This window comes from Myodes glareolus, chromosome 1 (assembly GCF_982192425.1).
Source record: "Myodes glareolus chromosome 1, mMyoGla1.1, whole genome shotgun sequence".
NCBI classification, from domain to species: Eukaryota; Metazoa; Chordata; class Mammalia; order Rodentia; family Cricetidae; genus Myodes; species Myodes glareolus.
The window spans coordinates 117,644,831-117,672,705 of NC_142026.1; the positions used below are offsets into that span (position 1 = coordinate 117,644,831).

Consider the following 27,875-nt stretch of genomic DNA (forward strand, 5'->3'; position numbering starts at 1 on the left):
AAGCCAGTTTCTTTATTAACCAATGGTATTCGCAGCATACAGAGGGGAATCCCACAACAGACAGGTCCACCTGAGAGAACTATGGCATGGCATGCCCTAATAGAGATCTGAAGGTTGGAAAAGGGTTCTCTCTCTCTGTCTCTCTCTCTGTCTCTCTCTCTGTCTCTCTCTCTCTGTCTCTGTCTCTGTCTCTCTCTCGGAACTAGTTTGTCTGAGTTGAAAGCATGGGTGGTAGACTCACAAAGGACTGGGTATTCTGAGCCCTAGGAGCTCAAGGGTCAGCCTTGCCAGGAAGGGACTTTCCTAGAGAATGGCTACTACTATTACTTCTTTGTTTTCCCTCTATTTTTCCTTTTAGAGTATGAATGCCTATCTTATATATATCCTACATTTGTATTTTGTTTAATTTTATGTGTGACAAAGAATTATACAGAGTGGGGAGATGGTTTTCCATGGCCAAAATGTTGTACAATGTCATGGAAACAGGTGGACTAGATTTTGCATCCATAATACTGACTAAGATGTCAAGTGGGCACTGGGATCTGCTTGTAATGCAGCTTTTGGGAAATAGAAAGGGGAAACCCAGAGCAAGCTGGCTGTATAGGATAGCTGAACTGTTGATCTTTGAGTTCAAGCAAGAGACCCTGACTTCATATATAAGAAGGACAGCAATGAATGAGAACACCTGGTATCAACATTTAACTTTCACATGCATGCACATGTGCACCTCCACACACACTTGTGCCCATTCATGTGGGAACAGACATGCACGTACATCATACAGATACATATGGCGAAACAAGAATTGTATCTCAGTATAAATTATACTTGAAGTCTCACCTGTATTTGATACAAACAATATTTGTTAAGACTTTGTAGTTAGGATGTTCACGTTGAGATTCTTGGAAATGTTGAGGTGTATTGAGTTTATTTTGATGGGAAAGATCGGATTAAATCAAAGGACAGGGGATAAATGTTAAGGGTGATACTTTTGTCTCTCTGTGAATCCACATGGAAACTCTTACTTCTAAAAGAGATGGCATTAGTAGGAAGACCTCTTGAAAGTGAATAGGTTTTGGTGAGGTGTGGTTGAATGCTTCTCGATGGAGTTGCTTTCTGTATAAGGAAGGAAAGAGGAGAGCTTGTGACTCAGCTTTTGTAGCAAGCCTGTCTACAGGGCAGATTAGGAATTTGATTCACTGATACTGCGACCTTGAATTTCCCAGAGTCTAAAAGTGTGGGAAGTAAATCTTTGACAGATAAACACCAGAGTCTACAGCATTTTTGTTATAGCCTAAAATAAATAAGACACAATGTAAAATATATTATAGAGACCGTCTTGATCAAAAGTTTGAAACGTTTCTTCGACATTAGTGGCTTATGAAACATCTTGAATAGGAGGCATACGATACATGAGTCCTGTATTGTCTCTCAAGTTCTGTTCCTGCACTACGGACTAGCTTTCCAAGGGTACTGTAGACTAGTGGGCAAGCTTTGGTAAAACAAATAAAAGTTGACACTAGAAACAGGCATTTCTGAGATGGAATGTTTATCCTGTTGTATCACAGTCTCTCCGTAAAAACAAAATTCTTTGTTAAAACAGCGAGCAAGATTATTATCCAATTAAATCATTACAACACTCAATTTAAAAATATTTAAATAAGCACACCCAACATTAGACACCTTCTCATTAAATTTCAATTATTTTTTAGTATAATATTATTTTTCCCCCCACCAATTCAAGTTGATGCCTTCAATCTGAATCACTTCATTTCTCTGTTGGGCCATCTGCTACTTTAATATTAATCTTGTTTTATTTTTTTCTCTTTATCCCCAAAATCTCTGATTATTTTCCTTCTACTTGGTCTTTTGTAGCAGTCAGAAATAAGAAAGACATTTGAACCTTTCATGAAGGTTTTTTCTAATCATGAGTAATTTTCCTCCCTGTAACAATTGCTTTTTCTCAGTTCCCATTGAAGCCTGAAGCAAGTATTAAAGCTAATTTGAAATTAACATACAATTGAGTTTCTATTAGCCTGTATAGACATTTGGGGAAATATATAGCATGGCCTGGGTTATAGACCTTTGATGGAAAATTACCTCTTTTTAAAGGCCCGAGTTCTTGTTTCTTTATGAAATAAGTATTGCTTGAAGTGCAGCATTAAACTGATAACTGCATAGTTTATTCACTTAACTGACCTCCCTTTATACTGTATATGTCCTTCAAAGGAAACAGTGAATGACTCCAAAGGTAATGGTGAAATAGTTCATGCTAAATATTCTGTTTTGATTATCCGTAGATAATACATGTCAAAATTAAGTTGGTATATAGAAAATGTCAAGGAATTAGATCAAACCTTTTTTTTTTTTGCAGAAGGTTCTTGAGCTATCCACAGACATATGTTTAACAGTGACATTTAAATTCAGCTAGCTGAATCCTTAGTTCTTATATTCAAAAATGCTATCCTGTTGCCATCCAAAAGTTTATTTTAAATTCATAGGCATTTATCTGCCAAGGAATCCACAATGCTTTTTAATGGTTTCGTTTTATGAATGAAGCAACATAACCAATAAAATATTTAGATTTAAAAGGCTAGCTTCTAAGAATTCTGAAAATGGTGTACATTTGTGTAACTGCCTCCATGATACATGAAGGATTTACATCACCCAGAGTTCTCTTGGGCCTTTTTCAAATCTGTTTCTCATCTAGCATTAACTTACTGTAACCACTTACTAGCTTTTATCAATTTAAATTATTTTTGCCTATTCACAAACTACATTTCAGTGCGGTCACATAGCATATACTCATTTGTACTTGGTTTCCAGTAATTTTTAAATACATTATGTCCCCACATCTGTCAATACTTAATTTCTCTTTGCTGTTAAACAATATTCTCCTGTATGAACATACCACAATGTGTCCATCATTTTTATATTCACGGACTTCAGATTTCTTTGGCTGTTATTAATATGCTCTCTAAGAACATTATTCTGTCTAGATATTAATCCCCTGTCAGATGTGTAGATGATAAAGATTTTCTCCCAATCTGTATGTTCTCTTCACTCTGCTGTTTTCTCTGCTGCATGGAAAGATTTTAATTTTACAGTATCATTTGTCAATTATTAACAGCCATATATTGAGCTGTTGAGATCCTTTATGGACATTCCTTGCCTATGCCTGTGTCTTTAGGCCTTTCTTCTGTATTTTCTTATGACTGTTTTATAATTTCAGCTCTTGTGTTAAGTTCTTTGTTCTAGATTGAATTGATTTCTGTACACTGTGAGAGATATGGTTTGTAGACAGAGGCTGCTTGTTTGTTTCCTTGCTGCCCAGACCCAAAATAATCACATAGAAACTATATTAACTGCAACACTGCTTGGCCAATGACTCTAGCATATTTCTAGCTAGCTCTTAGATCTTAAATGAACCCATTCCTATTATTTTATATTTTACCATGAGGTCCATGGTTTACTGGTAAAGTTTGGGGGCATCTATCTCCTTCAGGAGTTACACTTGTCTCTTTGACTCTGCCTTCTCTCTCTCTCCATCTCTATTTTGATTTTCTGCCTGGCTTTACTCAGTTAAACCACTGGCTGAAAGCAGATTCTTTATTAACCAATGGCAGTGAAACATATTCACAGTATACAGAGGGAAATCCCACATCAATGGGTCTAGTTGAATTCTTCAGTATGTGCATCTCCAATTTGCCTACACCATTTACTGAACAGGAAAAATACAGCATGTTCAATAAATGGTGTAGGCAAATATATATATTTCATCTATCTGTCTATCTATCTATCTATCTATCTATCTATCTATCTATCTATCTATCTATCTATCTATCTATCTCCCTATCCAAATTTGGTGGCTTTGGCTATGTGAGCCTATTTTTGGGTCTTCTCCTAATTTCTTCATTGTAAAAGTCCTTTAAATTTTTGGTTGGGTTTATTCTTAGGTATTTCATCCTTTGAGGTGATGGGATTCTCCCTCTAACCTGGGCTTCTTTTCCATAAATTCTTTATTAACTACGAAAGCTATTGATGCATGAGTGTTAACTTTATATTATGTTTTTCTTTTTTTTAAAGTAATTTTATTAAATTATAAAAAGTTTCCATTTACGCCCCTCCTCCCAACGCCCTCCCACTCCCCCCTCCCTCTCCTCCTCCCTCTTTGTCCCCAAGGGCAGTCAGGGTCTCCTGCCCTGTGGGAAGTCCAAGTTCCTCCCCCCTCCCTCCAGGTCCAGGAAGGTGAGCATCCAAACAGACTGGATCCCAAAAATCCAGTATATGCAGAGGAAACCAGTCCCAGTGTCATTGTCAATGGCTTCTCAGAAAGACTGCAGGCCAGCCACATTCAGAAAATCCAGCCACATTCAGAGAATCTGGTTGGATCACATGCTCGTTCAGTCACGGTCCATCTGGCCTTGGTAAACTCTCATTAGATCCGACCCCTTGTATCAGTGGGTGATAGTATCCCTCGCAGTCCTTCGTCATTTTCTTCCTCCTTCTGCTCCTCATTTGGATCTTGGAGTGCTCAGTTCGGTGCTCCAACGCGGGCCTCCATCTGTATCGCCATCCAACGCCAGATGAAGGATCTATGGTGATAAGCAAAATATTCATCAGTATGGTCACGGGCCTTGGCCCGACACCCCCTCCTCTGTCCAGAGAACAATCTGGGGATCTCTCCTTGGACCTGGGATCCCATATATAATCAAGTTTCCTGTAAACTCTAAAATGACTCCCTTAGTTGAAATATATTCTTCCCTTATCCCACATTCATCCTTCCTCCCTTCCCCCCATCTCGGTCAGCCAAGCTTTCTCCATTCCTCCCCTACTCCCTATTATGTTTTTCTGAACAAAGAATTTCTCAGATCAAATAGTTTCCTGATTGAATCTTTCAGATCTGTTAATTATAGACTTGTTGTTTGCAAATGGAGATAATTTGATTATTTTTTTCCTTTTTGCATAGAATTGATTTCTTTCTCATATAATATGGATATAATAAAGATATTGAATAGGAGTGTAGACTGAAGATTTTGTCTCATTCTTGATTTTTTTAAAAGAGGAAATGTTTTAATGTGGTATAATGGCCACAGATTTATTTTATACAAATTTATATGTTGATGTGTGTTCCTTCTATTCCTAGTGTCTTTAGGAATTTCATTATGACGGGACATTGAACTTTTTTTCATCATGAAGGGATATTGTCAAAAGCTTCTTCTATATTTAATTAGATAACCATGTTATTTCTGCACTTAATATTATATGCTGTGTTGTGTTCATTTATTTGCATATGCTGAACCACCCTTGAATCAGTGGAATGAAATCAATTTTATCATGTTGCTAATTTGGTCTTGAATTCAGTTTGCTGACATTTTGTTGAGAAGTTTTGCTCTATGGTTTTGTTTTGGTTATGTTCTCATATGATGGGAATCAAGGTGATCTTGACTTAAAATGTGTTTGGTATTCATCTTTCATTTTTTATTTTATGGAAGAGTTTAAAGTACATTGGTGTTAACTAAGGTTTGGTAAGCTTCAGCAAGGACTCTTGCTTTATAAGATAAGACCAATCACATCAGATTTTTGTCATTGTATTTGTAAGGCCTTACTTTATTGGTTAAAATGTGATATATTTTAAAGAATGCTCCATGGACTGCTGAGAATAGTGTGTATCCCTTAACTGTTGGGTGGAATATGCTATAAAAGTCTATTAAGTTAAATTGAGCTGTGGTATAGCTTAAGTTTCAATTTTTTATTGATAGTTTTAGTGCTGATCTTACTATTAATGAAAGTAGAATGTAGACATTACAGTTTCCTTTCTGCTTCTTTTCATCCATATTCCCAAGTTTTTCATTTGTATTGTTGTCTTTTTCATCTGTCTTCATGTTTTTCTCACCTATGCTGCTTCCTGTCTTCTCCAGACCCACAACTGACACCAGGTGGTTGTAATGATTAGCATGGAGGCCTGTTAAACTTTCTGACTCTCGTGTATCTGATGAGTTAAGCAGGTGATGAGTCTGCACTAGATAAGTGACATATGTCCACCAGGACTGTTGTTTTCTTAGTTACTACTTTCCTTTCCAGAGATCTCTGCTGGTCATTCCTTGCTTTGCAATCTTTGGGGTGAACATTCTCTCACCCTCCTGAGACTGCCTAGTGAGACTAATGTTCAATTTTGGGGATGTCTCCCCAGCATCTTGGAAATGGGGAAACCAAACTCAGAACTGAACTGTGCACAGGGAAACCTCCTTCTGTTCTGCAAGCTTGCTGGATATTAAACACCTGGCGATGGGTATCATTTAGCATCCTAGCACTTTCGTACTCTCAGTCTCTTCAGATGTAAACTTCATAGCCAATTGGAGTGTAACATGAGGGCCTGCTTGTTGGGGTTTCTGTCCTGCCCAGTTCCCACAGCCAGTAAATCCCAAAGAAAATCACACACAGGTCTACACAAGTTATAAACTGATTGGCCCATTAGCTCAGGCTTTGTATTAGCTCTTATAACTTATATTAATACATTATTCTTATCTATGTTAGCCACATGACTTGGCACCTTTTTTGGCAAGGCAGGTCACATCCTGCTTCTTCGGTGTCTGGACAGGACTAAGGAGGAATAAGCTTCCTCGTTCCCAGAATTCTACTGTTCTCATTGACCTGCCTCTACATCCTGTCTGGTTGTCCTGCCTATGATTCCTGCCTGGCTACTGGCCATCAGCATTTATTTAAAACAATTGACAGAATACAGAATTGTCCCACACCATTGGTGAGCTTGATTCACATTTTGACCCCAGACTTGGGACTATCTCCAAAGTTACTATCAGGTGGTAAGACTGACTCCTAGCCTCAGACAGTGGACACTTCACTGTCTGAGCCAGGGACCCTGACACTTCTGTTGTCCAGCTTGTTAGTTTTTGAACTTCTCTTTTCTTTGATTGCCTCTACTGGCTCTCTCACAAGGGTATGGAAAATTGACTTCTAATTCCACGCAGTAATGAGTATTCCCTGCCGTGGAGACCAAAGAGAAGTTCAATTATAAACATTGGGTTTCCTCTCAAAATGGTACTCTGAGCCATGAGGAGTGTGTGATGGATTTCTTCTCAAATGCTAGCCCATTCTGTCAAAGGTGTCACTGTCTCACCTGTTTTGGAATTGAGATTTGTGAGGGCTGTGGGCTTGCCATGTAGGTGAGATTGCCAAACTATCAGTTTATTTGGCTTACTTCTTGATGAGACTTCTGCTTCCTTGCCCTCCAATGGGAAGGTTATGCCTCTGGAGCTGGGTGGGGTGTTCTCTGTTAGCTTAGTTTCCTCCTGGTTCTCTGTTTTACTGCACTCACCACCCATCCCATCATTCCTTTTGAGATTTTCATATCCTCTTCCTCTTCCACCTCCTCCTCTTCATTATTTTCTCCATCTTTCACCCTCGGACTATTATTTATTTTTTCTTATCCCAAAGCTTCTCCTAAACCGCATCATGTGAAGGCAGCTGGTTCTCCACCATCTTCAGATGATTAAACCTGATGGGATCAATTGTCTACACAATCCGTGGGCTTTCTCCATTTGTACGTTGGACGTTTCTAGTCATGAACACGTTTTTCTTCTCCTCTCAGGCTTGTCATGTCCCCTCTGACCGCTCAAGCTAGTAGAGACGTTGAACACTGGCACCTGGATTCTGATGGCCTGGCTTTGTGAACGGTACTCACATTTGCTGTCTATTTAGACCAAATCATATCTTATTGTCTCTGAAGACTGTCTCAGAGCTGAATTCTGTTTCTGTTTATTTTGCTAGGAAAATGTAAGCCAATGGATTCTGATTAGTATTTATCTCTAGACAAACCAGAAGCAACAAAGTTTCAGATGGTGTTTGTGAATGAAATTGTTTCTTAGCTGTCACATCTCAAGGAGACCACCTTCTCAAGACAGATTGGCCCTGGGTTTTCCCCCTGTTATGTGATTCTCAACAGCCGCTGATGGTACCTATTCTGTTTCCACCTTGAGCTGGAGACAAACACTGGAGACTGGGAAATGGCCACCAGAAAGGAGTTTGTGAACTCTAACCTGAGAACTCTTTTGTTCAAAATGTTGCGCTGAAATTTTGAGGGTGACTTGACATTTTTTCAGAGCATGCTTTAAATATATATAAAATGATTAGTTTCAGGATGAGTTAATCCTCATTACTTTTTTTTTCTTTTAGCTTAGCTACTAAACACAATTACTGAGATTTTGTACCATTTTGTCTCATTACTATTCAAAGGTGAGGAAGCAAAAGTCCAATAATATTAAGTTCAACTTCCTTACGTAACAATGACACATAAAAGTGTGACCCAAACAAACAACATTTAATTTAGCCACTCCCACCCACTTATTGATAACAAGAACCTGAACAGTTCATTGTACTTTGTACTCTTAAATTCCAAAACAGGAATCTCCCTTGCCCCTTTCATGGCTTGTGATCCTAACCCGCTCTGTGGAAAGCACAGACCCACTGGTACACTTCACATTTCTACCACCTCTTCGAGACCAAACTCTTGCATGGTAGCCTTTTAGCAAATTCATAGCACATCCTTCTCTCAACCACTGTTTTGCTCGTCATCATTTCAGTACAAGGCTGTATAATCTTGTGATTCCAGATGCCATTCCCAATTTAGATTTTGCTGACACTTTTCCCAGAATTCAAAAATATTGCAAGTGAAGTTTTGAACCAAATGATGACAGTGTTTCTAGGCTCCTATAAGTTATTTCATTCTCTCGATGGAATCCTACCCTGGCTCACCTACAGAGAGAAACAGTGAACTGCTTGAGAAATCAGAATCAAGCTTTTTGGTATTCAGCAGTGTTATCGGCTCAAAAAACCACACCCAGAAGCAGTAGATGTTAACATAGAAGTTCTAAGCAAAGACATGCACATACTTTTCCTTCCATAACATCTGGGATGTTGACTCAAATGCCCTGAGTTTCTAGGCAGTGAAAAGTATATGGTGGTAGTGGTGGTGTGAAGCTATGGTCAGATTTAACATCAACTGGAGGTATAATAAACTATACTGTAATACTGTCCCTAAGTTTTCTGAGAACCAGCAGTGGAGTCTGAATGAAGTTAAGACCAAAGATGACCTTTTTCTTTTAATGATACTTATTTGTCACATTAATTATGTGGAATTACGAGTTTCATGGTGACCTTTACACATATACATGCATCATCCTTTGCCCACTTCCCTCTTCCCGTTACTGTCTAGCTTTTTGTGCCCTTCCTCAGTCACATTCTGCAAAAGTCTGTTAGACTGTCATGTGGGTTTTGTTTTGTGACCTTAACTTTTCACATATGAGGTAAAGCATATGATGCTTGTCTTTCTGAAGTAACCGGATTTGCTAAAGACCATGATGACCTCTATCTAGCTCCATTCATTTCCTACAAATGATGTGGTGTCAATCTGCTTCATATCTCAGTAATACTCATTTGGAGATAAGACTGTGTTTCCTTTGTCAACCGCTTGAAGGCATGATGGATCTCTCTCTGATTCCGGAGACAGGCTACAGTGAATAGTGCTGCGGCAAACTTAGGGATGCAGGTATCTCTGGCATATGTTGACTTCATTTCCATCAGTACACGTTCAGGAGAGGAATAGATGAATCAAGTGATGGTTCTATTTTTACATTTTGGATGACCTTCCATGTTATCTTCCATAGTAGCTGGACAAATTTATATACTATGAACAACATATAAGGCTTCTCTCTGTGTCTTTACCAGCACTTATTATTATTGTTGTCATCATTGTTATTGTAATTGGCTTTCTAACAGGGATGAAATGTTCAATATTTTAATATATTTTCAGTAATTTTCTACCTCTTATTTGAGAGTGTTGGTTAGCCAATTTGTTCATTTATTGACTATAATGCTTGTTCCTTGAATGGTAAATATTGTGTGTTCATTTCTGTTAATTAAAATTAATTATGTGCTCTCATTTGTTTACTTTCTTCACTTTTTCTCTGAGCTATTCAGTAAACCATTGACTCTGGTCATCATCAAATGGATGGAAATAGAAAACGCTTTACTGAGTGAGGTAACCCAGACCCAAAAAGTGGAATATGGTATGTACTCACTCATAAGTGGATTCTAGCCATAATTAAAGAACATTGAGCCTATAATTTGTGATCCTAGAGATGCTAAATAAGAAGGTGAACCCAAAGAAAATCATATAGTTTTCCTCCTGGATATTGGAAGTAGACAAGATTGCCAGACAAAACTTGGGTGCACGGGGGTGGGGGGTGGATGTAAGGGAAGATGGGTAGAGAGAAGGGAGAAGGGGGGGGTTTGGGAGAGCTTGGGGGAAATGGGGTGGGTGGGATGGAGGAAGGGTGGATATGCTAGCAGGGAAGTAAATATCTTAATTAATGGAGCCATTTTAGGGTTTGCAAGAGACTTGACTCTAGAGGGGTTCCCAGGTGTCCAAGGAGAAGTCCCCAGATTGTTCCTTGGGCAGCAGAGGAGAGGGTGCCTGAACTGGCCTTGTCCCATAGCCACACTGATGAATCTTGCATATCACCATAGAACCTTCATCTGGCAATGGATGGAGATAGAGACAGAGACCCACATTGGAGTACTGGACTGAGCTCCCAAGGCCCAAATGAGGAGCAGAAGGAGGGAGAACATGAGCAAAGAAGTTAGGACCATGAGGGGTACGTTCATCCACTGAGACGGTGGGGCTGATCTATTGGGAGCTCACCAAGGACAGCTGGACTGGGACTGATGGAGCATGTGATCAAAATGGACACTCTGAATGTGGCTGGCAATGAAGGCTGACTGAGAAGCCAAGGACAATGGCACTGGGTTTTGATTCTACTGCATGGACTGACTTTGTGGGAGCCTGGTTTGTTTGTTTGGAGTGGGGAGGACCTTGGACTTCCCACGGGGCAGGGAACCCTGACTGCTCTTAGGACTAGAGAGGAAGGGGGAGGTGTGGAGGGGGAGGGAAAAGGGAGGCGGGAATTCTTAATAAATAAATAAATAAATATAAAAAAGATTTCTTTTTTTCTTCTAGTTGCTTCAAAGTTTTAGATTTTATACTCTGACCATTAATTTTTTTGAGTTAGAATTTGTCGTGAAGCGGTATTTAATTTTAAAACCAATGTATATCCAATATTGACAAGATATGGCTTTGGCATCACTGGAGGAAAATCAGATGGGTATACATGTGTTGGTTTATTTCTGAATTTTCTATGGTATTTTACAATTCTATATATCTGTTTTAAGATATTAATGACATTACTATGCCATTTTTTGTATGTGCATATATGCAGTTCATGCACATGTATGTAGGTGTTTTCTCCTGTGGATAGTCTCACATGTTTGCGTGCACACATGCAGAGGCCTGGGGCTGATGTTGGGTCTTTCTCCCATCGATTGCCACAGTATATATGAAGACAGTAGTGTCTCCAACTTGAACCCAGAGCTTGCAAGTTTGCCAGCTTTCTCCAGTGCTCATCTGTCTTTTGCACGTTGAGATTACAAATCACCCACTGTAGTATGAGGGGCCGGCTTGTTGGGGTTTCTGTCCCGCCCGGTACCCCATAGCCGGCAAGCCCCAAAGGAAATCACTCACAAGACTTCATATGATTATAAACTGATTGGCCCATTAGGTCAGGCTACTTATTAGTTCTTATGACACATATTACCCCATTATCCTAATCTATGTTAGCACATGGCTCCGTACCTTTCTCAGCTGAGCAAGTTACATGCTGCCTCTTCGGTGGTCTGTGCAAGAGTGGCAGAGGAACCTCCCTGCTTCCCAGAATTCTCCTGTTCTCATTGCATCACCTCTACTTCCTGTCTGGTTTTCCCGCCTATACTGCCTGCCTGGCCAATCAGCATTTTATTAAAATATGATTGACAGAATACAGTCAATTCTCCCGCATCAACCCACCATGACTACCTGGTGTACATGTGGTTGTTGGGCTTCTGAACGAAAGTTCTTTCACCTATGGAGTCATCTCTCCAGGCCTCCATACTCTTTTTGTATGCAACTGTTTTTTTTTATTATTGTTGTATATTTCTATATTATATATTTGAGATGTTGTGATGTCTTTAACAATTTTTTTTCTCAAGATTGTTTTTGTGCCTCCATATTCTTTCAGAGTTGTTAGCTCTAGGTCTTTAAAAAATGTCACTGATATTTGGATAAGGATTTGATTTAATTTGTAGATTGCTGTCCCTGTTATGGACATTTCAACTATTATTATTTTTTTTATTCCCACGAACATATTGGGTTTACTTTAATTGCCAACTCTGCACAGCCCAGAATGAGAGGAAAGCCTCCACCGAGGACTTGTCTAGATCAGATTGGCCTGTGGATTTGTCTGGGGTGAGAGATATCTTGATCACTAATTGATTCAGGAGTGCTCAGGCACTTGTGTGTAGCCCTGTTCCTAAGCAGGTGGCTCTGATCTGAGCACTAGCAAATCTTGAGCCTGTGAGGAGAAAGTCAGCAAGAAGCATTCCTTCTTGGTTCCTGCCTTAAGGTCCTGCCTTCTCTCAGTGATAGATTATGACTTGGAAATGTTAGCTTAATCAATCCTTTCCTCACCAAGCCGATTTTAGTAGCTTTATCTCAGCAATGGAATGAAATTAGAATAGCAGGTCTTTCCATTTCTTGTATCTTCTTCAGTTTCATTATCAGTATTTTGTAATTCTCTGTCTCTGTCTCTGTTTGTCTCTCTGTCTCTGCATATTGCGTGTGTGCGTGTATGTGTTTGTTTGTGTTATATGCTCAGGCACGATCACCCATGTGTGTACATGTGTAACCTTGAGGTTGATGTTGAAGAGATATTTGAGTATTCTGAATTTAAGAACATATTACCTGCAAATAGTGATAATTGAGTCTTTTCATGTCCTTTTCATATTACTATAATTTTTTGTTTCTTAATCACCATGGCAAAAATTTGAAACAATATACTGAATAAGAGCAGTAACCATAGATACCCTTTTCTCATTCCTGGCATCAGAGGGAATGCTTCTAGTTGTTCCTCATTCAATGTGAAATTAATATTGTTCCTGTTACACATTATCTTTATTGTCTGGAGGTATAATCTTTTAGATCTGATTTGTTCATGACTTTCATCAGGGAAGTATGTAGAACTGTGGCCTTTATCTCAATTTGTTGAGAAAATCAAGTGATTCTTATTCTTGTTTCCAATTGTATGTATCATTATGTTAGTTAATATATGTTTTTTGTGGGTGCTTATATGTGTGTTCCTTCTATTTCTATTTTATTCATTAGTTTGAGGGAGACTATTGCTAACTCTTCTATAAGAAATGGTTGGATTCAGCTGTGAGTGTATTTAGTTTTGATCCTTTCTGTGCCATAAGACTGCTTTTCTTTCTGAGTTTGAATTTAATTCTGTTATGTTAGATATGTCTATAAGTACTGCTGCTTGTATTCTGAGTCCATCTGCATACACTATCATTTCTATCCTTTCACTTTCAGTTTATACATGATTTTGTCAATGAGGTGAGTTTCTTGCAGACAGCAAATTGGTGGATATTATTATTTTTTTCAATCAGTCAGTTTCTTTCTTTTACTTAGAAAATTAGGACCATTTTCATTCATGGTATTCATAGTTATTGAAAAAAGAGTTACTAATTTCTGCCATTTTATAGCTTTTCTCATACATTCTTTGTATCAATTATATTTATTTATTTTTTTACTAATTATCTTAGAGATTTGATATTCCTTAGTTAGCCATGCAAGGTTCTTTCTTAATTGTCACTCATTTTTCTTGTTTGCTCCAGACTGAGATTTATTCTTTTTCATTCTCTCATATTTATGCTTACCTGGCTTCACCTCTCCTCTGTGTGTCTTTTATAATGCTGGCTTAGTGGTCAGGTATGGTTGATGTTCATACATGTAAAACAAAGCAAATAATTATTCACATATTTTTACCCACACAGTCTTTAAAGTACTTAACAAATTAGTAATAACAAATCCCAATGTTTGTATACTGTATAATTTAATACCAATGAATAGATATACACTTAACGCTTTATATCTTTAAAAATCTGTATAAATAAGATGATTTTTTTCAGTGTGATAGTTTGAAATAAAAATAAAATGCAAAATGGTAAGAGGGGCTTTTTATAGTATTGTCTTATTTTTCTTCCACACATGGCTTTGCTGTATATGGTGATCTGAAAGAAAATGGCCCACATCGGCTCATTGGGTGTGGCAGTATTAGAGGTGTGGCCCTGTTGGAGTAGGTATGGTCTTATTGGAGGACATGTGTTTTAGTCTCTTCCTGCTGCCTTTGGATCCGGATATACAGTTCTTAACTATCTCTCCAGCACCATGTCTACCTGCGTGCCACCATGATTTCTACCATGATTATCATGGACTAAACCTGTGAACTGTAAGCCAGCCCCAATTACATGTGTTCGTTTTTTTTTTTTTTTTTTTTTTTTTTTTTTTTTTTTTTTTAAATAAGAGCTACTGTGGTCATGGTGTCTCTTCGCAGCAATAAAAACTAAGATACAAGATATAAATGATCATTTCAAATTGATATTTGAGAACCTCAAAGTTCATTTGCCCAGAATAAAGGCATATAGATGACAGCATTGTCCTCAGCATTGTCCTCAGCAAAGTCCACATTTCTCTTTGGGGATATCACCCAAAAAACTTCTCTGTCGTAATCTTCCATCTTATTTTCTTCTGTTTCCAATTTCCCCTTGTTATTAGACATCTTTAGATGCACAATAGTTGATTGAAGATTTTAGACCTTGTTTCTAAGTCATTTTTATATTTATATTTTAAGAATGGCTGCGAACAGGGCTGTCTCTGACTCTTTTACAGACTTTGGGGATTCTACCCCTCATATTGGGCCACCTTGCTCAGTCTTTATACTTGGGGAAATGCTTAGTCTTACCGTAACTTGATATGCTATATTTTATTGATACTCATGGGAGACCTGCCCTTTCTTAAACAGAAACTGAGGAGGAGTAGATTAGGGGGTGAAAATGGGGGTGGGGTAGGAGGGAAGCTCTGGGAGGAGAAGAGGGAGATGAAACTGTGGCCATAATGTTTTATATGTATATACATATATGTGCATATAAAGTAATATATACTTTATTAATATATAAACATGTGTTTTATATATTAATATATAAAAATTAAATAATTAAGTATCTATTAAAGTAAAATTCTATTATACATAGAAAAAAGAATGGCTGAATGTATTAGACAAAGGTCTTTGTTTTCTGCATTTAAGTCATGGACATTTTATATACTAGATACAGCATAATTTCATTCTTTAGGTGTATGCAGGGACTATGAATTGGAGTATGATACTTTTAAACATGTATTCATATTCTTTTTTAAAAATTAATTATGTTTACTATATAATATTTGTAAGTGTTATGGATTTCTTAAAGAGAAAGTCTATAAAATATAATTGATGTGTTACTTCATATCAACCTATGCTATTATGAATCATCAGGGTATTTTATCTGTACATGTGACATGATTCTCTATAATCCCTTATTTTGGATTGTTTATTGAAGATGCTGCCAATACAGTCAGCAATCCAATTAAATGGCTCACTACTTGAGCTGATAACATAGATTCAAATTAAGTCCCATCTTTTTCTGGGCTAAATAGATAGAGCTGGACTCTTGCTAGACCCTCTTGCTAGGCTTGCCAGACAGTGGACACTAATGCTGTGCAAAGAACTACATCAGGGGCAGGACTGATGGGTGAGAGTCAAGTTTTGCGAGAGGGATTTTTCAGTTGGGCAAAATGAAACACAAGCATAAGCTAGGTTTCAATCACATATAGAACCTGTCAGTTTGGTCAACTTTTCAGAGATTCATTTAGTGTATGTTTTGACATAAATTTTAATTTTTGAGTCAGAGTCTCACTTTGTAGCTCAAGATGGCCAGGAACTTATGGTGAAACTCAGCACCTTGAGTGCTGTGATTCTAGATGTCAGCCACTCTGTTTAGTGAGGGTGAATTTGGAAAAATGCTATGGGGACTGAATTCAGATGCTTTCCCTTGCTTTACATCTTGCTCTGGATTCTTTGCTTCTTAAATGTGACTTGGAAGAAGTCCCTTATCCTTTGAGGCTTCAGCTTCATTTTTTTCATTTTTAGCAAAATGCAGAATGCTGTGAAGATTAAAGCAGGTAGACGAGACATATGAAGTTGCTGGAACAATGCCTGCAAACAGGCGAACACTCAGCCTTAAGTCATCTGTGGTTTAATCTGGGGGAAAGCCGCAGAGCAAGAAATATATGCTGGAAGAAGACAATTTCCAGGCAGGTTTTAGATGCTATGATAATTTGAAGGACAAGATAGAGAAGGAGTTTCTCCACTGAGTCAACCTTAGAGAAAAGTGAATTGGAAATCCACTCACAGAGTGAACTTTGGGAAGCCCTTAAATGGATGGACACAGAGAACGGGTGAAAATCTAAGTGTCTGTACCTGGCTGGGTATCTGGTCCTGCACATACTTACGCTAACCCAGACCTCTTGAAAAGTAGCAGTTTGACCTCGTGGAATACCCGCCAGCCTCTGGGTTTGCTTGCAGATTGGGAAGAATATTGGGGCAAGATGAAGTCTGGCTGCCGGAACCTGAAAGGAAGTAAGGCAGCAAAGAGGACTAGCATTGAAAAAGCAGCATTGAATTCCTTTTCACAAATACCACCGCCTGTGACTACCCGCAGGAGGAAGAAGGCAGCGAAGGCTGAGGCAGTTAACCACAGCTGCGGTGGGATAGAGCTGAGTCTTAAATGATCCATACAGCTGTGACATGAATAAGCAGAGCAAAAAGGGAAGTAAAAAGCCATCAAAGGCTCTAAGACTGGGTGGGGGGGTGTTGTGTGCCATGAGTCAGTGGTAGTCTGATTAAAAGGGGATGGTAGTGTTAAGAGAATTGTAATATCGAGGTTCATAAATTGGAGTCAGAATTACACACATGTGCACACACACACACGCACACACACAGCAGCGTCTTCAAAGAAAATTACTTTGGAAGAGACTGGGAGTTAGTTTGGATGAGAGTAAACGGAAAACAATTATAATGTGTGCATGTTTAAGAGTTTTCTGGTGTGTGTGTGTGCACATGTCTTTATCGCAGTCATTTTGTGCTGCCTTTTTAGAAGACTATAGACTCAGCCATTTATAAATAACAGGAACTCTGTTTCTAAGATGTCTCTGTTATTGCTCATATCCTTCAATGGAAAGAATACTGCTCCTTTGCAATAAACACCTTTGCAAGTCTTTTTAATGGTGGCATGTATTCATTGATGACGACAGAGCTTATACCCAAGGCCGTTGCTTTGGAAGAGAGTGAGTGAATTGTTGAAACAATGTTTTGTAATGTGTGCATCTTTATGAGTGTGCTGGTATGTAATATATATGTGTGCATATATATGGAGGCTGGAGGACATCCTTGGGTGCATTCTCAGGGACCTCATTTGATACAGGGTCTCTCATTAACCCGGATCTCAAAAATTAGGTGAGTGGTCCAGAATCCTATGGATCTTCCTTACTTTAATGACCTTGTATTGAATAATAAGTACATTATTATGTGAATTTTAGGATTGAACCAATCATGTAAGAAATTAATATGTTTATCGAACACTTTATCAGCTGAGTCAGTCCCTAGCCTGACAAAAAGCTTGTAGAATACCTACCATGCATCAACATAATCTGTATAATGCATTTTAACCCATTGCAGCAATCTTCTACTGAATAAGATGCAACTATGACTGTTTTTTTTTCTGAAAAGGAAATGGAGGCTGAGAAAGGTGAATTAACTTGAGCTGAGCCTAATGGCACCTGCTATCCAGCTACTTTGGAGGCTGAGGCAAAAACTTTACAGGCACAAGGATCATGGTTCAAGGCATACCAAAAGCTACACAAAGAGGGCAAAACCAGCTGAGGCAAGTGATACTCTGTTCCAAAAATTGAAAACCAAAAAGCAGAAAAAGAGGCTGGAGAGGTGGCTAGATGGTTAATAGCACGTCCTGCTCCTTCTGAGGACCTACGTTTAGTCCCCAGCACACTTGGGTGGCTGACAACTGCCTGTAACTACACTAGAGTGTATCAGATGCCTTCTTCTGACCCCGTTGAATCCTCACATAAATGGCACACACACACGCACACGCACACGCACACGCACACGCACACACACACACACACACACACACACACTCCTGGGCACTCATAATGCACACAAGTAATAGTCAAAATGTGAAAAGTGAAAAGCAGGCCAAGGATAATCTAGGTCAGTGGTAATGTACTTAAGCAACATATCTGAAGCCACAGGTTCTGTTTCTAGTGCAACAAAGAACTCAAAATGGAGGAGCAACTTGTCCAAACTGCTTACCCCTTACTTCAGTGAGAGACTCTTAACAATGAAAGGCAATGTTCCTTCTTCTCCTCTTAAAGTTTGTGTCTTTATTGTTGCTAGCTCCATCCATCTTATACTCTGGACCTTCTCAGTCCTTTTCTATTCTTCGCCTTTACTTCTGCTGTCTTTCTTGTATTTGTATTTCTGGCACTTTCCTTTGATCACAAGGCACTGCTCCTTAAGTGGGTGACCATTATCTTCTTTGGAAGACAACCAAAAAATATTATGGAAGTTGATCAACCTATATTTTTGTTGTTTTAATTATAGCTTCACCACCACCTACCAATGCTGTAAGTTTAACCCAGAACATAACATTTTTAAGCATTTTAGTTGTTTTATCTATCAGACACGTGAAAACAAGACATACTGTATCAGACTGTGGTGAGGAATAATGCCAGATATAAGACAGCTTGGTTTATAGGGAAGAGTCAAACATTAACTTCTTTTCTATTTCCTTAGAACTGAATTGTGAAACAGATCAGGGGAGATGTGAAACATATCACAGAAGAATGAAAGAATATGAAGAAAAATAAGGAGGAAAATTCATTCATAAAACACAAGTAAATATAGAGAAAAAGCTGGTCGGTGATCATTCTGTAAATCACAGCTTTTGATGCTTTGTTTCAAAAGTTGTATGTCATTAGTCATTAGGTCAACCCCAGTTCATGACCTGTATATTCATTAAACCTGAAGTAGCCAAGTAGATTGTACTCAAAACTCTGTAGACTGGGTCAAGTCACTTTAAAGAAACATTTTCTGTATGTTATTGGTCCATTTGGGTTCATTTGGACTTCCAGGATAAGATATTACTTATCAAATCGTTTGCACCATGAAGAGACTGATAGTGTAATGGATGAGAGAATGAAGATGAAAAATCATTTCAGTACTTTCAAATAATGGACCAAAACTAACAAGATGAAGTTTAATGGGAATCAGAGTCAAGACCTTCATTAAAGTTCATGCTATTATGTCTTTATTATAAGGAAGAACAGATATTCATAAGACAATTTATATGGAATCTATGAATTATATCTCAACCTTTAGTTGGTTGAAATGAAGGGAAGTTACATTTTTAAATAATTCTGAAAAATAATTTCAGCATGATATAGGGAATGAATCTGGAGATGGTGGGAAATTATTCAAAGTGTCTGTACTATTTTTTTGTTTGCCTTTATATAATACCACCAAGCTGAACTTGACTGCCAGTCATACATGCTTCCCTTAGTGATTCTGAATGATGCATAGTTTTGGAGCAGAATTTGGCCTACTGCTTGGCCAAAATCCAATCTTTGTCTACTTAATGTCTTCTAGTTGAATCTTCTTTTCTTGCTACCCAATAATGCCACAGAAGCCTGACACATGAGTTGCAGAAATGATTTTCAGTGGTTTTGTGTTTATATTGATATATGTGGATTTCTCATGGAGTAAAATATGGTGGCCCAGTCCCAAGCGTTGAAAATATCAATTCTGTAGGAGATACTACAAATGTTTTTGTCAACTATCAGCTCAGAAACAGGATTCATTGTTCTTGTTGAAGATTCTGAGCCTATAAGGTACAATTGAGGATACTTGGTGTCTCATGGTCACTGGTTCTTCTTCTGTTCAACTAAGCAGTGCTAAGCACTATATGTATAGTTGTGATTTTCTTATGCTCATCACTACCTCCTCTGGAGCAGTATAAGCCACTTTTTAATTTCTAGTTCAGTACCATACTCTAGCTACTCTGGTCTACATTGTCATACCTCCTAGATCTGTTGCTCTGAAGCCAATCTCTCTCTCTCACTCCCCTTCCCTCCCTCCCTCCCTCCCTCCCTCCCTCCCTCCCTCCCTCCCTCCCTCCCTCCCTCCCTCCCTCCCTCCCTCTCTCTCTCTCTCTCTCTCTCTCTCTCTCTGTCGCACACACACATACACACACACACACACACACACACACACACACACACACACACACACAGTGACTTCTAACTTCTCCAACATCCATTAGAGAAAGATTGGAATTGAAGAAGTTCGTTGATTCTTTTTGCCATCTCTTGACTGTCTTCTGGGATCCCAGTATCCTGCAGCATCACTTTATCCTGAAGCATCATTTTACCAAGAAACACCTTTCCTTCTACTCTCATGAAGCTGTTTTTAAAAGAACTTGTTTGGTAAAGAGTTTGTCTATACATAAGTGATTAGTAGTTGCTGTTTTGTGTGTCAGTATTTATAGAGAATGTGAGACTGCTTGATAACACTAAACTTCATGTGTATAACCAGGATAACGAGAATACAATCGAGTCCTTATATTTCTCTGATGAAGAGGGTGGTGATGTTAGTTGTGGTATGTATGTGATTGCTCTTCTTGGGTGTTTCAAATTATCTTCAGTCAGTATCTGAAGTCCATTTGTGACAGATGCAAATTTCCTTGCAAATATGAAGCTTATGCTTTCTTAACCAGTGGTTGCCTGTTAGAAATTCTAAAATAAAAGAAAAATAACTAAACATAGACTAGAGGCTTGCTGTATTTGTATAATACTTAAAAAATTAAATCTATTAATTCTAAGTCATAGATTATTTACTTACAAGATAATAATGACAGAAAGCCATCAAGATATGGCAAGTGATGTGTAGAATATTGTGTGCACTGAGGATGGTTCCTTTGTAGAAATGAAGTAAATGCAATGATTGGTTGTTGGCAATGTTTTGGTTTATTGATTTGTTTGAGATGGGGGTCTTACTCGATAGCCCTGGCAAGCCTGGAGCTCATAATGTAGACCCTGCTGGTCTTAAACTTGTGGTCTTTCTCCTGCCTCTGCCTCCCAGCTGCTAGGATTACAGGCATGCATCACCATTCTCATCATAATGATTATTTTGATGCATGAAGAGACAAGGTATGCAGTAGATATCTATATAAAATCACCATTCATCACTCTTATTCTTTAATTTGCTTCTTCTAAACAGAGTGCTTGGTGAAGCGACCTAACAAGTCTGCCAAAGTTCAATTGCTAAGAACAGGAATTATTTCACATTTGTGAAGTAAACAATCTTCCAGTCATTAAAATGTTATCAATGGAAGTAGATGGCCATCTAACAACTTCACAGCAGCAAGGCGACTTCACGTTTCAGCAGCCGACTTTTGATCTAGAGTTAGTCATCTTCATTATATTATTTGTATCACAATCCCTTTTGGAAGTTTTGTTCTTCCTTTATCTATTTTTGGCCTTTCTCTCGAGTTCTCAGGTGTCGGTATTTAATGGTATAAATAATTTAAGCGAGTAAGCTGAGTGGCTGGCATCATACCCTGTGGATGGATTTTTCAACCAGACTGCTTCTTCCTTTGAAAAATTGCAGCATCATTTTCAGCAATTATTTCATGACTCTACCTTTCCCTTGACAGGGAGAATGCTGAACAAAGGGAAAGAAAGCATTAGAAATGGGAAGTAATTCCCAAGTTATTTTCATTTGTTGATTCATGAACATAGGCATACACAAACTTAGCTATTAAAACCTCTTAATTAGAAGCACTCATCATTTGCAAGCATTTTATTATTTGAGGTACCTCAACTCATAATTACATGAATCAAAAATTACCAACATAACTAAAGCATGGAAGTCATTTCGAATGGTCAGTGGTTGGTAATGATAATATTGTGATTCTCTCTTCAATTAGAACAATATTTTATTCTTCTAGAAAAAAAACAGTCATGAGAATTGTGATACCTGGATCTATTCAGATATTACTTATTTCTGCTGAATTTTTTTACTTCAAATTCATCAGAGGACTATAATGGAGAGGTGTTGATTTAAGCTGTTTTCCTTTTTATTTAAAAATTGTTTAGGAGAATAGAAAGAAGGTCAGATTTCCTTCTAATATAGTATCAGACATAACCCAAAAATTCTACAGAAGACCATTGGTAATTGACTAGTTTGGGGATAAAAGAGAGCATTATTTTTATTATTGCATTTATTATTGCATTATTTCCTGATCCCACATTTATTCAACACTGCTTATGTAGTTCTAGAAAGTTCTCAATAAAATTAAATAATATTTGATATTTTATAGATATTCAATAGATTTTGTTGAGTTTTGAATAAATAAATTTGGCATTGACATAGGTGATTTACAAATTCCCTGGGAAATGTTTGCCATTTTTAAAAACTTGAGGCTGGTATTCTTCCACACGGGAACTGAAAGCAGGCACAAGTACATTTTCAAAATGAAAGCATAATATTCAAGCCATCACAGTAATTAGATTCATTAATTGTAATTAGAGAGTTGGGAGACGATCTTCATGGATTCATTTGCCACAGTTCAGGGAATTGCAACTATCCATGTCTCTAGAGGAAGGTTTTATAGAGATAAATGTTAACATAATACTGTAGACTTCGTAGTGTTGAGATAAAAATATGAGAATTATAGTCTTTGGCTTTTGTTAAATAATCTTCTTGGGTTTTGCTCTATATAAATAACCCCCAAAAGATATTTTATGCTGTGGTATTCAGTTTTTTAGACATAATGCCAATGTATTTATATATTATTGAAATGGAATGCTGAAATAAATAGATGGTATGTTACATCTATACTAAGGAAATTATTGTTCATAAGAAATAGAATGTTGCTTTCTGTACTCTGGAATTTGAAATCCATTAAATAATAAATTGTGATTTATGTCTAAACCTAGCTTGGAGCTCTGCAGTATTTAAACTGAGTAGATATGATAGTATAGCTATCCAAATGTGCTGTTGGCAATGAGCCCTGACCAACCCCTGGAAATATTCACGACTCAGAGACAGAAATATTCAGAATTGTAGGAAGTTGAGGATTGTAATCTCAAGAATACATGGATATAATATCTTGTTCATAGAAACAATTATAAGCACCAATTAATTGAACTTATATGTGGGGCAGACTGCTGCTTAATTTTTTTATAATTTCAAAGCCTAATTTAAAATATTTAAGGAGGCAAAGCCTTTCAAATAAAGAAATAAAAGATACTGAAAATATTATATTACAAGTACACACAGAGACACATAGATATACTTGTACAACAATATACTTAGGTTGGATATACTACAATATTTTAATTTCCTTACACTTTATTTACCAGTCAGCTATTCAGAGGTCACTGTGAGAAAATATTTGGGGTACTATTTACTTTTGGTTAGTGGAGTCGTGATTTGCGGGTGGAAAACAAGAATCAACCGTTATTTTGGGGCTTTCTTCCGTTTTTGCAGTAACCTCTGTCCTTCTTCAGCATTCCTGGGAGCTTTGCTTTTAGAATAGATTGGTGCACAATTAATTTAAAAACAGCAGCAGCGGTACAACAGAAATTCCACTGCAAGCTTTCCAGGACACACTCAGGAAGCAGGAAAAAAAAAAGGAGCAGGACCAAGCAGCAATTTAATTGCTTTCTCTTGCCTGTTTACTCGCTGTAGGGCAAGTGCTGAGGAGAGAGGGCAATTACATTAACTGGGCTAGAAATTTTGCCACATAACCACTGAGAGAAAAAAAGATACTTGCAAATATTTTGCAAATGATTTAGTGTTGGTTAAATCCAATGCATGTTTTTACCATGAATTTTCTATTTAAAAAGTTTTCAAAAATCTGGTTTTAAGAGAGGAAATGCAATCCATATGTTACTGATTCATTCACACTTATCATATTTTGCGTGAGTAAGTTGGTGTCCAAAAACTTTTGGGGTTTTCAACCAGGAAGTTACATTTTACAGCACCAAAAAGGACGTTGGACCTGGAAAGGTTTTGAATTTGATTTAAACTCAGAATCCAAGGAATTTGAGTGGGTTCTAAGTTTGGCAATGTGCCCTCACCCTAGTTAACATATTGATGGAGTTATATATATTCTTATGCACTTGGGTTAAAAGTACAGCTGTTAATTCTGTTTTGATTTTGATGCTAGATATATTCCTTTTGACTTCCTGGTTTGTTTGCCATGAGGAAACAATTGGCCACTTGTTTCATTATTCAAAAAATTTTTATATATTGACCTATATCCTTAAATATACAATAAGTGTTATCAAATATGTAACAAAGCTGGTGTGTGGAAAATGCATAATTTTCCCTAAGGGCTATTTGCTAATATGCAACACAGGCCTGTAAAATGTGATGAAAGGAAGGCCTGTGGAACAATGGGTCATGATGGCTAATTTTATAGGGAACACATGCATACAGTCTAATTTAAAACACATGCTGGAGCAGTTATAGGCAAAGGCTCAGAGAATTAGGCAGGAATTCTGCTTCATAAAAAAGAAAACAGTTCCTTCTTTCTCTCGCATTTTTCTTCTAGGAAAAAAGATCCCATTCACTAATGCTTTAACAATTGCAAGGCCCACCCACAAATCGCACATAGAGTTGCGGCTCTCCTCCTCCAGGTATGGCCCGCTGTGCTTGATGGTTCAAAGATGTGATGTGGCCTTGAAGGGAGAGGCTCCAGGATGCCTTTGCCGTCTTTTATACGCAGTCTTTATTAACTGTGGCTCAGAACAACAATATTGTGTGGTATTGATTACTCCCTGCCTCTTAAACACAGGGCTCTTGTTTTTAATCCACAGGGGAATTGTCCAGGAGAGCAGGTCATTCCACCACTGCTTATTGTGCAGCAGAGAATTTGAGTTGAAGGTGGTTAAGCTGTTGAGTCCTCTATTTTGAAGAGCTTTGAGAGTAACTACATAGTGAACATCAGAGCAATTAGTGTTGCAATCATAAAGAAAAAAAAAGTCCAAGGTCTTTCAGTAAAAGTTAAATTTTATGTACCATTTTGACTAGGACCCAGATATTTGGCTAAAGCTGTGACTAGGCAAATTAGGTGAAATAAATTACTTTTCTTGCTGCTCCAGTGCGAATGGTCTTCAGACTGCACTAGGGCCTGGATAGTAGGAATTGCCAGCAAGGAAGTAGCTGTTCACAAAGAAGACCATGATGTAGAGGGTTCATTTATTTATATGTTTGTTTGTTTAATATTTGCTTTGAGGTCAGTTGCTTGATCCCCACTGAGACTTTCATAAAATACAATTTTAGTTGACAGATTCATTAAAATCCATAGTCTGTTCCTTAATCCTAAAGGCTCATCCGAATGACTCTCTGAGCACACAGGAAGTATATTAATCTTTCTGGAACAAACTCCCACTAATTAATTTAGTAGAGGGGATTTCTGGAGAAGTTTCTTTTATCTGGAGATGGAGAGGACATGCTAAGCAGGCATTCTACCCCTGCCCTGTCCCCCTAGCCTGTAGATTCTTAAATAAATAATCACACAAAATTTTCTTAGTTCCCTTCAAATGACTTGCAGTACAATGGTCTATACATTCGACAAAACTGAAAAGAGTTTCCTAATCATAAAAACACAATAAACATGAACGTTTATGAAAACCTAAATTCTTGAAAAGAAAAAGCAGCAACAACAACCCAAACATTTACACCTTAAGGGACTTAGAAGAAAATTTTCCTAGCATGCCATCCAGGGCAGAGAACACAGAGTCTTTCAAGAACTTTCTGCACTAGGGTCGGGTGTCCTTGGATCTGATAGCCTCATCTCTTCTCACTTTTGTTGCAAAGGTACTCTGAATTTCTCTCCATGAATGACTGAATCTCATCACATCATATCATACTCAAGAAGAGGTCTGCATGGCCATCTTGTCTTGGATTTATCTACCAGAGGAAACACTGCTTCCATTTTTTCTGGTCTATGTTGCTTTCTGTCTTCAGCCTGAAGAAGAGGTGTCGGTTGTTTTTCTTCTGCAAACCGAAGGTGGGTGACAGTCACTCAAGAGTAACCTAACGGCAGAGCCCTCTAGTTCCTTGCCATTCCCAGATGCTTGTCACAACACAGTTGAGAGCGTTATTTCTGGATAACCTTGACTTTTCTAACTTAGAAACATAAGTAAATCATTTGCAAACTTTGAACTATTAATAGGAACAAATTGCTCGCAACAGACTGACAGACCATTGAATCTTGACCTTGGTATCTAATAGAGAAGATAAGTGGTTATTTTGATCCCTTACAATTTCCTATCAAGGAGAATGATAATGCACACAAACACGTAGACTTTGTGCTTATGAATTTGACTAATGTGACAAACGAAGCAAACTTAACACCATAAAAAGACTTCTTTCTGTAACTTTTGGGACTTTTTATTTTGACATTTTTATAGTTTGAGATAGGGTTTCCACATGCAGACCAGAGTGGCATCAACCTTACAGAATGCTGGAACTAGAGGCATGTGCCACCAGAGCTGGCCCTTTCTGGACAAATTTTAAAGAAGAAGGCTTGAATTAGCTCTTTACTCATGGAACATGCTTCCAGTTCCGAGAGAAAGATGGTTACTTTAAAGCATTGTAAGTTTATTGCCTGGAAAAGAAAAGAGAAAGGTGAAAAAGAGGCAGAACAGACAGAGTAAATAAACCCTCCAGTTCTCAGTATGTTAGGCCTCAAGAAGACTAATTATTTTCCATCAAGGAAAGAGCTGGGCAATGGAGACTTAATTTTGGAGCAGCGCTGTATTCTTTCTCATTCTCTCCATCTATTTGTAGGTCAGAAGGGAAGTCATTCGGGACTTGTATTTCCTGTCTCATCTTTTCCTTCCCTCTCTCCTGAAACTGTGGGAAACCAGCTTTAAAAATCACTTGAGAGAAACAGGCATTTACTTATCCATTTCCAAGTAGACTTTTCTTCCAGAATATAAGCCAGAAAAGGCCGTAGCATAGAAGGGAAATATCACTGAATAAAACATTCACAAAATGCCTTTCAACTGAATAAGGTTACCAATATTTCTACTTTTCTGATTTGCTTATGCCCATTTTTTTTTTTTGTGGACAGCATCTGTTTCCTCTCCAGCACTTACTTCATTGATAGTTCCTTGGAGATGGAAATATAAGTAAATTTATTTTCCAGACCTAATCACTCTAGGTAGCTACCATCTGCTCCTGATTCAGCTTTAGATACGATACTTTATCCAGAATCATAATAAGTCAAGAAAGCAAACATTAAAATGTCTTCTTGTCTCAATCACAAGTGGATGGATTTTTGCCTGTTAAGTTATTTGGATCCTTAGACTTTTCCTTCTCAAGGCTAATTCTTCCACCACAGTATCTAGGATCCTGAGCTTGAGGAGTGGCATTCCTTCATGGCTTTTTCTAATAGTCCTGGAGTAATAATCCAGCTTCATGGTGTTTGCTGTGATGGGACACTATAGAGAACAGGAGGGGAAGGCTTTGTTATAGAACCACAGACCTTCTGTTGTTGAAAAGCTACTACAAGTAGCTGAAAAGGCTGAGATTTTGTTGTGTTTCCCCTTCATTACTGTCCCCATTTTCTGTTTTTAAAACATAAGTAAGTGATTCCTGAGAAAAAGGAAAGTCATGGAAAATTCGACAGGAAAAATCACGGAAGGGTGCAGTTACCTACTAAGGTGGGAAAACCTGCTTGTTCTCTACTGAGACCTTTCCATATTCAAAGTCTACCAAAGTGACCAGTGCACACAAGTG

The 27,875-nt window shown here is 37.9% G+C and overlaps 1 long non-coding RNA gene across 1 annotated transcript in view; it reads left to right on the plus strand.

The window, feature by feature from the left end:
- Positions 1–27,875, plus strand: part of LOC146895821 (uncharacterized) — a 180,419-nt gene that overhangs the window by 145,817 nt on the left and 6,727 nt on the right. The window contains exons 2-3 of the long non-coding RNA XR_015001630.2: positions 7,610–7,694; positions 25,947–26,139. This is a non-coding gene — a long non-coding RNA (uncharacterized LOC146895821). The remainder of the gene's footprint in view (positions 1–7,609; positions 7,695–25,946; positions 26,140–27,875) is intronic.